General features: G+C 36.5%; 1 protein-coding gene across 1 annotated transcript in view; it reads right to left on the reverse strand.

Moving 5' to 3' along the window:
• LOC150101361 (phospholipid-transporting ATPase ABCA3-like) overlaps positions 1–12843 on the reverse strand; it is a 646575-nt gene that overhangs the window by 184661 nt on the left and 449071 nt on the right. The window lies entirely within an intron of this gene.

A 12843-nucleotide genomic window follows, 5' to 3' on the forward strand; every position in this document is an offset into this window, starting at 1 on the left:
CCCGAGGAGGTGGAAAGAGGGGAAAATAGTTCCATTGCATAAAGGAGGTTCCAAGACTGCTGTTGCAATTTACCGACCAATCAGTATATCAGGAATTGTTGTCAAGGTTTTGGAGATAGTAGTCAAGAGCAAAATACAGGAATGGATTGATGAAAATGGGATACTGTATGGAGGCAGCGTGGTTTTGTGAAGCGTAGATCATGCCTCAGTAACTTGCTCACGTTTTATAATACAGTGACTGAACTGGATAAGGGTAATTGATTTACACTGATATTGCTGGACTTTGCTAAGGCATTTGACAGGATACCACATGAATTCTAATCAGTAAATTGCAGCGATATAGGGTTGGTGAGATGGATAGGAGGGTGGTTGATGGAGAGATATCAGAGAGTAGTTTATTCTGGAGTGGAGTCCAAAAGAAGGCATATTACTAGTGGTGTGCCGCAGGGTTCTGTTCTTGGACCACTGCTATTTAATTTGTTCATTAATGATATAGGAAAGGATCTGAGAGGAACTGTTCATTTATTTGCTGATGATGCAAAGCTGGGAAGAGCAATAGTGATGTCAAAATTTTGCAGGATGATTGGGATAGATTGGCAGTCTGGGCTAATGAGAATGGATGTCAGTTTAATGTAACAAAGTGTAAGGTTATGCATTTTGGAGTGAAAAAATTAGCAGCAGTATATCACATTGGTGGAACTGTACTCCAGAAGGGTTGATGAAGCCAGAGATTTGGGTGTGTTGGTGGATAGGTAGTTGAAATTTAGGGAGGCACATAGCAAAAGTGGCTAAATCAGCTCATCAGATCACTTGTTTACTGATGAATACTTTGACGAGCAGAAATAAGCAAGTTATTGTTCCTCTTTATCGAGCCTTGATAAGATCCCATCTTGACTATTGTGCCCAGATATGGACCCCTCGGTTTCTTCTTGATGGGGAGGAGGTAGAGAAGATCTAGAGACGAGTGACCAAGATGACAGCAGATCTATGGAATGAACCTTAGGAGAACAGGTTGAAGATCTGTGGGATACAGAAATTGGTTGATAGGCAGAAAAGGAGTGATACGATTGAGACATTCAAATTACTGAAGCTGTTTTACAAGATTCATTCAGAGGAAATGTTTCAGAACAGGCCTGCTGATGGGAGAACTAGGGGCCATCCATGGAAACTGAGCAAGAGTGTAGTTAGCAAGGGTGTTAGAACTAGGTTTTGAAGTTCTAACACCCTTGTTAGAACTTAAAACCTTGTTTTTAAGAGAGTGGTGAATGAGTAGAATAAGCTGCCAGAGTTTGTTGTGGCCACCATGACTGTAAATGAGTTCAAAGCAAAGTATGATAGATACTGTGTGAATGCCGATATTTGTTCCTGATATGATGTTTAGGGCCTCCCTCGATGAGTCTGACTCCTTTGAGTTGCCTATAATAATAATATAGCATAGTATGGGAATTGCGTTCTCAAGAATCGCCTCGTATATCAAAAATGTACCCATTTTTCATTCATATTAATCCATAAGCATATTAAATAAAATGTTCAGTATGTATAAAAGAAATAATTGTTGTAGTTATTTATTTTAGCGATTAATACATCTTACATCTTTAACTTGTCTGCTGACGTTCGGCTCGTAAGTGGCTGAAAGCTACTTTCAACTTATGATTGTAACCTCCTACAGCTATCATTGTTTTGAAGATAAATTCATTCTGTAGCAACATGATCTACATCTGTAGCATCATTAGTCAAGTTTCTGTGGAACGCATAGCGACTTATAGTAGTCGAACCACCCAGAACTTCCAGCAAAAGATGTCGGTTGCTTATCACCTTCGCTCGTGTAACCTCCCCAGACAAAGGGACGTTCACACGAGAGAATCCATATATATAGCCAGCATTCTTTCCATTTTCATAATTGCATTGACAATTGAGCGCTATTGTGCATTTGTCAGTTATTTAATCACTGTAGAATCACTCAATCCAGTCATCCTTTGAATGACAGTACTACATTCACCTCTATCAAACCGATTCAGTACTTCCCATTTTACTGCTGAAGAATGAGATTTCCTAGGCCTTCTCTTAAATCTTTCTTTCACTTACTTCCTTTCTTGCCAGAAATCTTTCTTAAAGGATGCAGAATTTTTTTACAGATACAAACGATACTGGATAAAGCAGTAGGGACACAAAATGCACAGGACTGGGGTAAAAAAATCGCATGCATGGAAACTTCCACACCTTGGATAGAAAACAGATATAGTTTTTACGTACCATAATAATAAACACGGATAACGAAATCACGTATAACGAGAGTTAACACCTCTACTTATTATTACTTTGGCAGCAAAGTTTAACCATTCTGTACTTTTTATTTTGTTAGTACTTATTACTTTATTTATAATAATAAAATTTAATAAAGATGTTGAAACATTTTTTTAGGAAAATTTTGAAAATGAAGAGAACGTTTAGATTTAGCATTTATATTTATAACCCATTTCTTAGGTTAAGAAATTCACTCGGTTAGCTGATACTCTTCGCGAGACAAGTCAGCGCTCATAATTTCTAAACTCTAATTACAAGTGATGTGAAATTGCTAATAAAACAAGCGGCTTAAGTTGCTTATACTTTTCGAGTATTTAAATGTACAGGAATGAACTGGATTTAAGGGGAAATGATTAACACATGTTCGATATGTAGAAGTGACCGCGTTTTCATAGCATTGCGTTATTGACTGTAAATTATTTGCTACATTTGATGTCTTACAATTTTAGTTCTCCTAAAAACGCCATTTGTTCAATACGCATCTCCAAAAATTCATACCATTTTAGGATTTCATTTTACCGACTTCGTAGAAGAAATACTTGCATACTGAATATTTGTACGAGGTGGTCATTTCTGTATTTTGTTATTTTATGCAGCCTTGTGAAAAAAGATGAAAATTAGTTATTGCACATTTCTATTGCAAACCAATACAAATAATAAAATTACATGAATTGTGATGATCGATTTTATTTTAAAAAAAAATATTGCAATGACACCTTTTAGTGTCTTTCTTCCTTGAACTTTTAAGGTTTATTTGAAATGAGCCTCACTCAAAATTTTTATTTCTTTTTCAGAAACAAAGCTTTGTAGGTCTCTGCTTAATGAAGTTTGTTACATAACTTTTGTTCCTGAAACTTTGTGGAGCCTGGTTTTCAGACCTTCAAGCCGATTCTGTCTGCAATGAAGGAGAGAAGTTTTCTATGCCTTTCTCTGATCAATGAGATGAACCAGTCTTTGCCTGATTTTGTAGGGTTTTTCGTCCCGGTAATGAGAGTTTTTAATCCCACAAAACAGGTAAAGCTGTAACATCCATTGACTTTTAATGTACGCCTTTTAATGTGTTAATGTATATGTGTTATATGAAGTGTTACACTGCAACTCCATGTCACCAATATCTTGTTAATCGCATCTCAATGCCAAGACTCAAATTGAAATCCAAAAGAAACGTAATGACTTACACATGGAATTAGAAACCATTTATAATTCTTAATTGGCAAATGAAGTGTCGAATAAAAATGTCGCTGTCAGCATTCGAACACGTCTTTCCTTAGTGAGCGAATACAGTCACGTGTCAGATCTGCAGTAAAATAGCATTGCCTGTCTTTAATGGCCGCTTATTGTTGAGTCTCAATTAATTGTAATCGGTTAATATCACAAAATAGTAAAAGTGGGATTTTTTCTTATCCATCCCCCTTCTAGCACTCCACAAAAATCAGTTCTGAATGTGTTGTCGAATATGCAATGTTAAAAAAAAATTAGTCTAAGGGTATTAAAAATAGCAAAGCATAAGAATAATCGTAGTAATAATTATGAATAATATGTGGTAAATTAGAGAATGAAAGCTTATACTTTAAAGTACAATTTTTTTTAAAAGCTGTGGGTGAAATTTTCATTTTATGTGCATTTTTGTAAGTAAATGAGATTTTCGCCAGTCCTATGAGCTACTAGTGAAATATCTTCAGAAATCATGAACTTAAATAAAGGTTGCACACTTCAGTGTTTCAGCTGTTTTAACCAGTTTAGCTGGACAGTGGTGCACCCAGGGAGAGTGCCAAGGGGCCCTGGCCCCCCCAAAAGAAAAAGGAAAAACACTAGAAAATTTTCCAAAAATCTTTTCCTAATTAAAATGATTTTTTTTAAATTTATGTTGTGTCGTGTCTTCTATTTCTATACTACTAATGAATTACCCGTCACATAAGGTGGGAATACCCTATAGCTCTCGGGAATCATGGCCACTGGTGAACGCGAGGCAAATGAAATATTGCTCCGTCGGACCGAGCGCTACTTCGTTTGCCCGAGCCGGGCCAAAGGAGATCATGGGTATCATGTATTGGCAATCACTGCAGATGCTCAGTCATAGGTCATATGCAATGCATAGTGTGTGTATTCTCAAATCATATACTTAACTCACCCCCGCCCAAGATTAAATCTTGAGTTCTCGGCCCCCTCCAAGATTAAATCCTCAGTGCGCCACTGGCCTCACTGCATTCAATGTGCTCTACCTCCTTGAATATTACTAATAAAGTACAAAGTCTGCCATCTGCACATTCCAAATTTTAAAACCTTACACTTAGTTACATTAAACTGAGATAAGGGAAGATCCTTACTCGTTTAATCATCATCTATTCAACTTATTCTAGTCCTCCTGACAATCTGCAACATTTACACCTTTAAAAACAGTCACAGCTTTACATCACTGACAGAAAACTGAATATTCTAAAAAACTTATATTAAGTGATGGCAGTTATTCAACTGGGATTTTTGTGGGTGAATTTCACAATACAAAATATAAGATATTTTGCACTAATATTTTGCTAGTTTTTCATGCCAAGCACCTTTGGAGCATAAACAGTTTCTCACAGTTTTAAAATGGCAACAATTGACTAAAAGGGAAAAAACGTTTTTAAAATTGTAATGGATGCAAAGAATTAAAGTCCTAATTTGGCACCATTTATAAATAAAGGATAAAGAAAAATTCATTATCATCATCATTGTTCAGGACCTCCGAGGAATCACAACTCTCGGTGGGAACCTCATCCCAAACAACACAAAGTCTATCATACCACTCCTTGAACTTATTCGTTGTTTGTGCTCTCACCACCCTACCAGCATTACATTCCATAATTCAGTATCCTCCCATGCAAAAATAACCATACCACACCCTCTTGCTCACAACTTCCTTTCACAGCTGCAAGGGATGGTCCCTTGTCCTCACTCCTTCCCCTTGTTCTACTGTATGAAAGAACTCCCCACTGTTGAACACCTAACTACCTCTCAACTATTTAAATGTCTCAATCATATCACCTCTCCTTCTATCAACCAAACTCTGCAGGCTACATTCACTAAGTCTGCCTTCAATGATGAATCCTAATTGAATTAGACTGATACTCTCAACCATTTTCTCATCCTGCTTATTCTTTCAAATCGTGAAATGCTACCACATCTGCACTATTACTAATAATCCTTCCCAACTTCACATCATCTGCAAACAACTGAATACACCCCTGCAATTCATTGACAATGCCACTGATACAGAGGTTAAACAATACAGGACACGGTACTTTTAAATATCTCTTGAAATCTTCTTGAAATGCTATCACATCTGCACTATTACTAACAATCCTTCTCAACTTTGCATCATCTGCAAACAACTGAATATACCCCTGCAGTTCATTGACAATGTCACTGATACAGAGGTTAAACAATACAGGACACAGTACTGAGCCCTGTGAGACCCGCCTGTAACCTACTTCTTTAATACTGCTCTCTCATACAGAACTCTGATATCTTATCAGATAGCCAATCCTCAATCCAATTCACTAACCTGACATCTAAACTCATGCTATAACTTAAATATCAGTTTATCATGTGGCTGGCAACTTGTCAAATGCCTTTGTAAAAATAAAAATAAAAATAAAAAAACATATGCCTTTCTCTCATCAACTGTTCTTGTTACTTTATTATAAAAGACAATCAGGTTACTTAAACAAAAGTGCCCCTTAACAAAACATACATGCTGCCTCTCACAGATAACATTAGCCCATCTACACAATGCCATACATGACAGGTAGGAATACATTCTACATGCAGGACAAAGATTAAACGTAATTAACTGTGGTAGATTTTACGAGAAGGTTTCGATATGTGTTTGTGGAGAGACTGGACAGGAGTGAAAGGTTTGGGGTTTGTAGGAAAGGTGATGATATTTTGTTGGACTACATCATCATCATCAAATTCCTGCCATGTACCCACAAAGGGGGGTGCACAGGATATGATAGTATTAAATGAAAAATTTGCATCATTACTAACTTCCTATCTACAATTTTCCTCCAAATCAGTCTGTTGCTTGTCAAGACCAACATTATTAGATCTTATATTTCTATCGTCTAGGGTACTTTGTACCGTATCAATCCACTATATCTTAGTCTTCCTCTAGGTCGTTTTCCTGCCAACCTGGCAGAGAACATTTGTTATGCTAATCTTTCCTCGCCCATTCTGTTTAAGTGACCATACCACCAAAGATTAGCTCTGCTAACGCATTCCTGGATGCTGACAATGTCAAGTTCTTTCCTAATATCCTTGTTTTTAATATGATATTGCCATTGATGCCACCTGTTCACACCTCTAATCTTTCTCAGGACTCTCATATCTGTGGTCTCTAGTCTTTGGTCAAGTGATTTACTTCTGACCCAATTCTCAGATCAATAAGTTAAAACTGGTTTGAACACTGTCTTGTATATAGCTAATTTAATGTACTGAATAATTTAGTGATCTCTCTCTTATTCCATAAGAATTTATTCAATTGGCTTTCTACCATACCAGCTTGGTTAATCCTGTTGTCTATTTCCATATTTAATTTATCATCTTCACTAAAAATTGTGCCTAAGTAGTTGAAATGTTTTACTTGTTCCATAGGTTTTCAATTCACAACATTGAAATTTTCAATGCTTCTGCCTATTTTCATTGTCTTTGTCTTTTTATTGCTGACCTTCATACCATATCTATTACAACAGTCACTCGATTTAGTCAGGGAATCTTGCAGACTTGTAGTGGATTTATTTAGAAGTATAATAACATCGTCCGCATTAAGCAAAGAGCTGACATTAACATCTCCAATTTTGATATCATGTTTAATACCACTTTCCTTCATAATGTGATCCATATAGATAATGAAAATCCTTGTCTGACACCAGATTTAAGATTAAACCATCTTCCTGTACTTCCTTGTTCTAACTGCTGACTTACAGCTCAAATAAAGACTAAGTATTGCTTGAAATAATGCCCCATTGACACCACATAACTGTAGCATATTGAACAGCTTCTCTCATAGAATGATATAATCACGTAATCACAAGAAAGATATTTATTTAACCAAATATTTCGGTCTGGAAATAGCAGACCATCGTCGGTGGTATTACAAGAACAGTTTAAAAAATATACAAAATATTTGGTTAAATATCTGCTATTTCCAGACCGAAATATTTGGTTAAATAAATATCTTTCTTGTGATTACGTGATTATATCATTCAGTCTTATGTCGCAAGTATCCTTAAAACAACAGCTTCTCTCATGGCACCTAGTCATATGCCTTTTTCAGAACGACAAAACTTGAATACGATCTTTGTTATATTCCCATGTTTTCTCAACTATTTGTCGTAATGTGAAGATCTGATCCTGACAGCCTCTATTTGGCCTGAATCCAGCTTGTTCTTCACCAAGCTTTTCTTCCACAATTCTTCTCAACCATTTCTCAGTATACTTGCATAAATACTTGGGCTCTGTGCTTGGGCCAATGTTGTTTAATTTGTATATAAATGATATAGGAAACGGCTTAAAGGGAGATATTCAGTTGTTTGCTGATGATGCAAAGTTGTGTAGTGCAATAAAAAATCAAGCTGATGTTGAAAGTTTGCAGGAGGATTTAAATAAGCTGGTAAAATGGGCAAAAGAAAATGGATGTCAGTTCAATGTGGAAAAGTGTAAAGTCTTGCATTTTGGGATTAAAAGATTACCAGCTGTGTACTACATAGATGGAAAGGTACTCCAAGAGATTGATGAGGCTAGGGACTTAGGGGTATTGGTAGATAAGGAGATGAAGTTCAGAGGACACATTGCTAAGGTGTCCAAGATTGCACATAGGATTACTTGGTTGTTGAGGAACACACTGACATCCAGAGATAAAGAGGTTATTATTCCCCTTTATAAAGCATTGATACTTCCACATTTGGATTACTGTGCTCAGGTCGGGTCACCTGGATTCCTTGGAGATGAGGAGGCTGTGGAGAGGGTTCAGAGAAGAGTGACCAAGTTGGTGAGTGATATAAAAAATGCTCCCTACATTGATAGATTGAGAGCTTGTGGATTGCAGAGATTGGCTGATAGGCGAAGAAGAGGGGATATGATAGAAACATTCAAATTACTAAAAGGTTTTTATAGGATTGATGCAGGGGAAATGTTTCAGCTGTGTGATAGTGATGGAAGAACAAGAGGTCATCTCTGGAAATTAAAGAAGAGTGTGGTTAACAAAGGTGTCAGAACAAGGTTTTTTGCCTGGAGGGTGGTGAATGAGTGGAATTCATTGCCTGACTTTGTTGTGAGCTCTTCATCTGTAAATGAATTCAAGAAGAGATATGACAGATATTGTTTTGCTAGTTTGGGTCTCCCGCGATGAGTCTACTGACTCCATGGAGATACCCGTAATAATAATAATAATAATAATACTTCAGCAATTCTCACATTCAGTTTTATTTCCCTTTTTATATATGGGTGCTATGAGAGCTCTACTCCAATCATCGGGAATTCATCCCTCCGTTCAGGCCTTCTGAACTATGCAGTGCAGCCACTGTAAGACTTTTATATCGCCATACTTCAGCATTTCTAGTCTAATATCATCTACTCTTGCTGCCTTTCCATATTTCAAGCCTTTGATGGCTTTTTCTACTTCAAGCATGGATATGTATTCCTGACTGTATGCCAGTTGAGTGCTTTTTACCACTGTGCTATCACTGCTTGTTTCATTTAGCAATTTTTCGAAGTAATTACTCCATACTTCAAGGATATCTTTATCTCCCGTTTTCATGTCACCTTTATCATCTCTAACTCCTTTTACAGCACTCTTTCCTCCATTTCTAAGCTTCTTGAACAACCTCCAGAATATTTTGCCACCTTCTTGATATTAATTTTCCATGACTTTTGTTTAACTAGTTTTACACAGTGTTTAGCTTTTTTACATTTGTCTCTGTATTCTCTAAGAGCAAAAGCTGACTTATTTGCCAGGATCTTTTGATATGCTTTCTTCTTTTCCTTCACTGCCTCTTTAACTGCCTGTGTCCACCATGGAGTACTGATTTTTCTATCCTTGCAGACAACCTTATCACGTGCCTCTTTGGCTGAATCAATCAGGATTTTCTTCAAGGCTTGCCACTGAATCTCCAAGGTTTGGTTCCTGTTCTCAAACTCTTTTATTTTTTCTTCAATAATCTTTGAGTATTTTAGTCTACAGTTCACATCTGAGAGCTGCTCAACTTTATTCACTTTAAAACTTTCTTACATGTTATTCTTTTACATGTTACATGTTATTATATGTAACATCCCTGGAAGTTACGAAAGGAAACTGTGAGAAAGAGGGTGAGGAGTGGTTTCTTTGCATGGAGGTTGAACCATGGAATGCATTGCCTGATGGAGTGGTGAGAGCGAGAACGGTCAATGCATTTAAGGAGTGGTATGATAGACTTTGTGTTTCCTAGGATGGACCTCCCTCGATGAGTCTTGATAGACTTGTGTTTCTCAGAAAGGACATCCCACGATGAGTCTTTTGACTCCATGGAGGCCTGAATAATAATAATAATAATTATTATTATTATAATTCCATGTGAATTTGTGCACATTTTTTATGTTGGAATATGGTGTTAGTAATAACTAGTTCATGTCCTGAGCAGAAATCCAACAAGTATTTGCCATTATTATTAGCTTTGTTCTTTTCTCCAAATTTTCCCAAAATATTTTTGTATGTCTGACAATCATTTCCTGCTCTGCTATTTAGATCCCCAACAAGGACCAACTTTTCCTTTTTCATTGTTACAGTTGCTTTCTCTAAAGCCTCAAAAAAATTCCTCTACTTCTACCTTAGTAGAACCTTCTGTGGGACCATAGGCACAAATAAGTCTCATTGTCAAACCTGTGTAGCTCAGTGGATGTGGCGTTTGCACACCATTTATCTGCTCATATACACGCGTTTGATGCTGCTTCCAGCACCCACTCTCCTCGTGATGTTTCTATCAATCTCCTCTGCTCTTTCACTTCACCTCTTATTTTCCCTTCCACTAAATTCAAGTGATTGAACTTAGTCAATCACTCTTAGGGAAGTTCCATCTGTCTCTCTAACTCATTCTGTACATTCATAAATTGCACTCTTTTCTTGGCTCTGACAAACTAAGTCCATAATCTTTACTTGCATCTCGACTCATCACTGTTATGGACAACACAATGACTACCTTTTCTTCCATGCCATTAGTGTGTTGCCCATTGATAGTTATGAGATGAGATGCAAGCAAAGATTATGAATCACCCCAGTCATTCTTCCTCCTTTAACACGTTCGCTGCCAACTATGAGTATACTCGTAATTGGTATATGAGCCTCACAAGCCAACTACGAATATACTTGTATGTCGATTACCGACCTCCTATGCCAAGCATGAGTTAACCCTTAGCATAAGTACCTTAATTTGGACCCTTCGCTTGTAAATAAAGTGGAGAGCACATCTGGGGGCTTGGTAGAAGGGAAATAATTTCAGCTAAAATATGTGCCTCAAAAGCCAACTACGAATATACTCGTATGTCAATTACCGACCTCCTATGCCATGCAAGAGTTAACCCATAATTTGTAAACCAAATTAAAACTAATAAAATCAATAAAATGAAATGAATAAAATAAAAACCAATTTATTGACATTACGAATGGTACTTTAAAACAATTTTCCACGCACAATGGAAGTTTTTCATGGCAAACAGGACAATAATAACATGTTTCACATCATTGTTTGTTTCGTGTACATAAAAGGCATGGCTTTGTCGGGCGATTCTTTTTTTTCTGTAGGTGATAACATTTCCAAATAATGAAGATCCCGAATCCTGCTGATATTCTGTGATGCAGTAAGTTCGTCCATTCCAACAAAAACTGAGATAAATTGATCTCTAAATTTTAACATTTCCAGTAATTATATTATAAAATTTATGCACATTTTGAATGTATATATCAACAATGCGTAATGCCAATTTCTTTGGCTATCTAATGTCTTTCGTAAGGCGGAATAGTAAGAAAGCATTTGATTAGAAAGATCGATGCTTGACATATGCAAATTTTAGTCACTAATGATATTTGGTTTTAATCGAATTTTACCATTCCGATTTTTCGCTTCAACCATTTCAAATTTGTGCGTATATGAAATGGAAAGAACTTCCCTCTAATCCTTCCATTTGCTGATTAAAACAGGACCTCTTCTTTGCCAGACAAATTCCTTTCTTTAGTTTGTTCTGTATAACATCTGGTGGATTGTTTTTCCTATTATTTCTCAGCGTTCCACACACAAGTTTTTCTGTCAGTAAGAGATTCAGTCAGAGCTACAGAATTACAAAAATTGTCCATATGCAATACATAACCCTGGTCTAAATATTCTTCCATCATGTGAAATACAATATCATATGCGTGACCCATTTTCCCTAAAGAGGATTCAGATTTACCTGTATAAATTTTTATTTTTATCACCAATCCATTCGATTCGCATAGTTCATAGAATTTCACACCATATTTATGTTTTTTGTTTTTTATGTATTGCCGAAATGCCAGTGTATGCCACAACACCATTGACTCATCAATACATAAGTTTCTGTTTGGTGTGTAGCTATTTTGCATTACACTATTAAAATGATCTAGGACTGGTCTTAATTTGTGCAATTTATCATTAGCTGCTTGGGAATTATCTGTGAAATGCAAATAACACAATAAAATTTGAAATCAATTTCAGCTCATTTTGCTCAATAGATGGTAAATTACAAGGACCCATATGAAGTAAAAGTCCAAGAAATAATTTCATTTCAGGCATGTCTGTTGCTTTCCAGTTTGAAATTCTTTGACTTTTTTTGATCTGTGCTAGCCTTTACTCAATATTTTGTAAAGCATATAAATTGGTTTGTTCAACTAAAAGTGTGAGAAAATCTTCAGAAAACGTTCAATCAGCTTTTTGATACTGACATTTGCAGTTTCAATTTTAAAGCCCGAAGTTTCAACAAAGTCAAATTGTGGGGGGAAGGCTCTTGTTCTGAATTTTCCCAATAAGTAAATTTTGATGTATTTGGCTGGATGCAAACTTCATCTTTAAAAGTTTCTTCACCATCTGAGTCACCACTAGAATCGTCTGTAGGATCATCTTCAGAATCGGAACTAAATAATTCATCATCGCTCATATTAGCGCAAGCTTCTAGTTCTTTATCAGTAAGTTTTCTTTTACTGGCCATGGCGAAATTGAAGGTTTTTAGAGACTAGATGCAATAAACACCGTCGTCAGTGAATGTAATATATAGGTGGGGGTGATACGAGATTACTCGTAGTTGGCGTATGAAACAAAGTTCTGTCTGATAAGCCAGCTACGAGATTACTCGTAGTGACCTTGAAGACACGATAGCATTTGACGTGCGGTAATAAACTATGCCCGACGTGCGTGGCAGCGAACATGTTAAAGTAGGGAGTGTTCACCTTTTCATTCATCATGCAGTGCCAGTTTTTAACTATCAATTACCTTTTTTCACCTGGCTATCTTTCAT

Source organism: Typopeltis vanoorti, chromosome 11 (assembly GCF_054136105.1).
Source record: "Typopeltis vanoorti isolate ZY-2024b chromosome 11, IOZ_Tvanoo_1.0, whole genome shotgun sequence".
In the NCBI taxonomy this organism is placed as follows: Eukaryota; Metazoa; Arthropoda; class Arachnida; order Uropygi; family Thelyphonidae; genus Typopeltis; species Typopeltis vanoorti.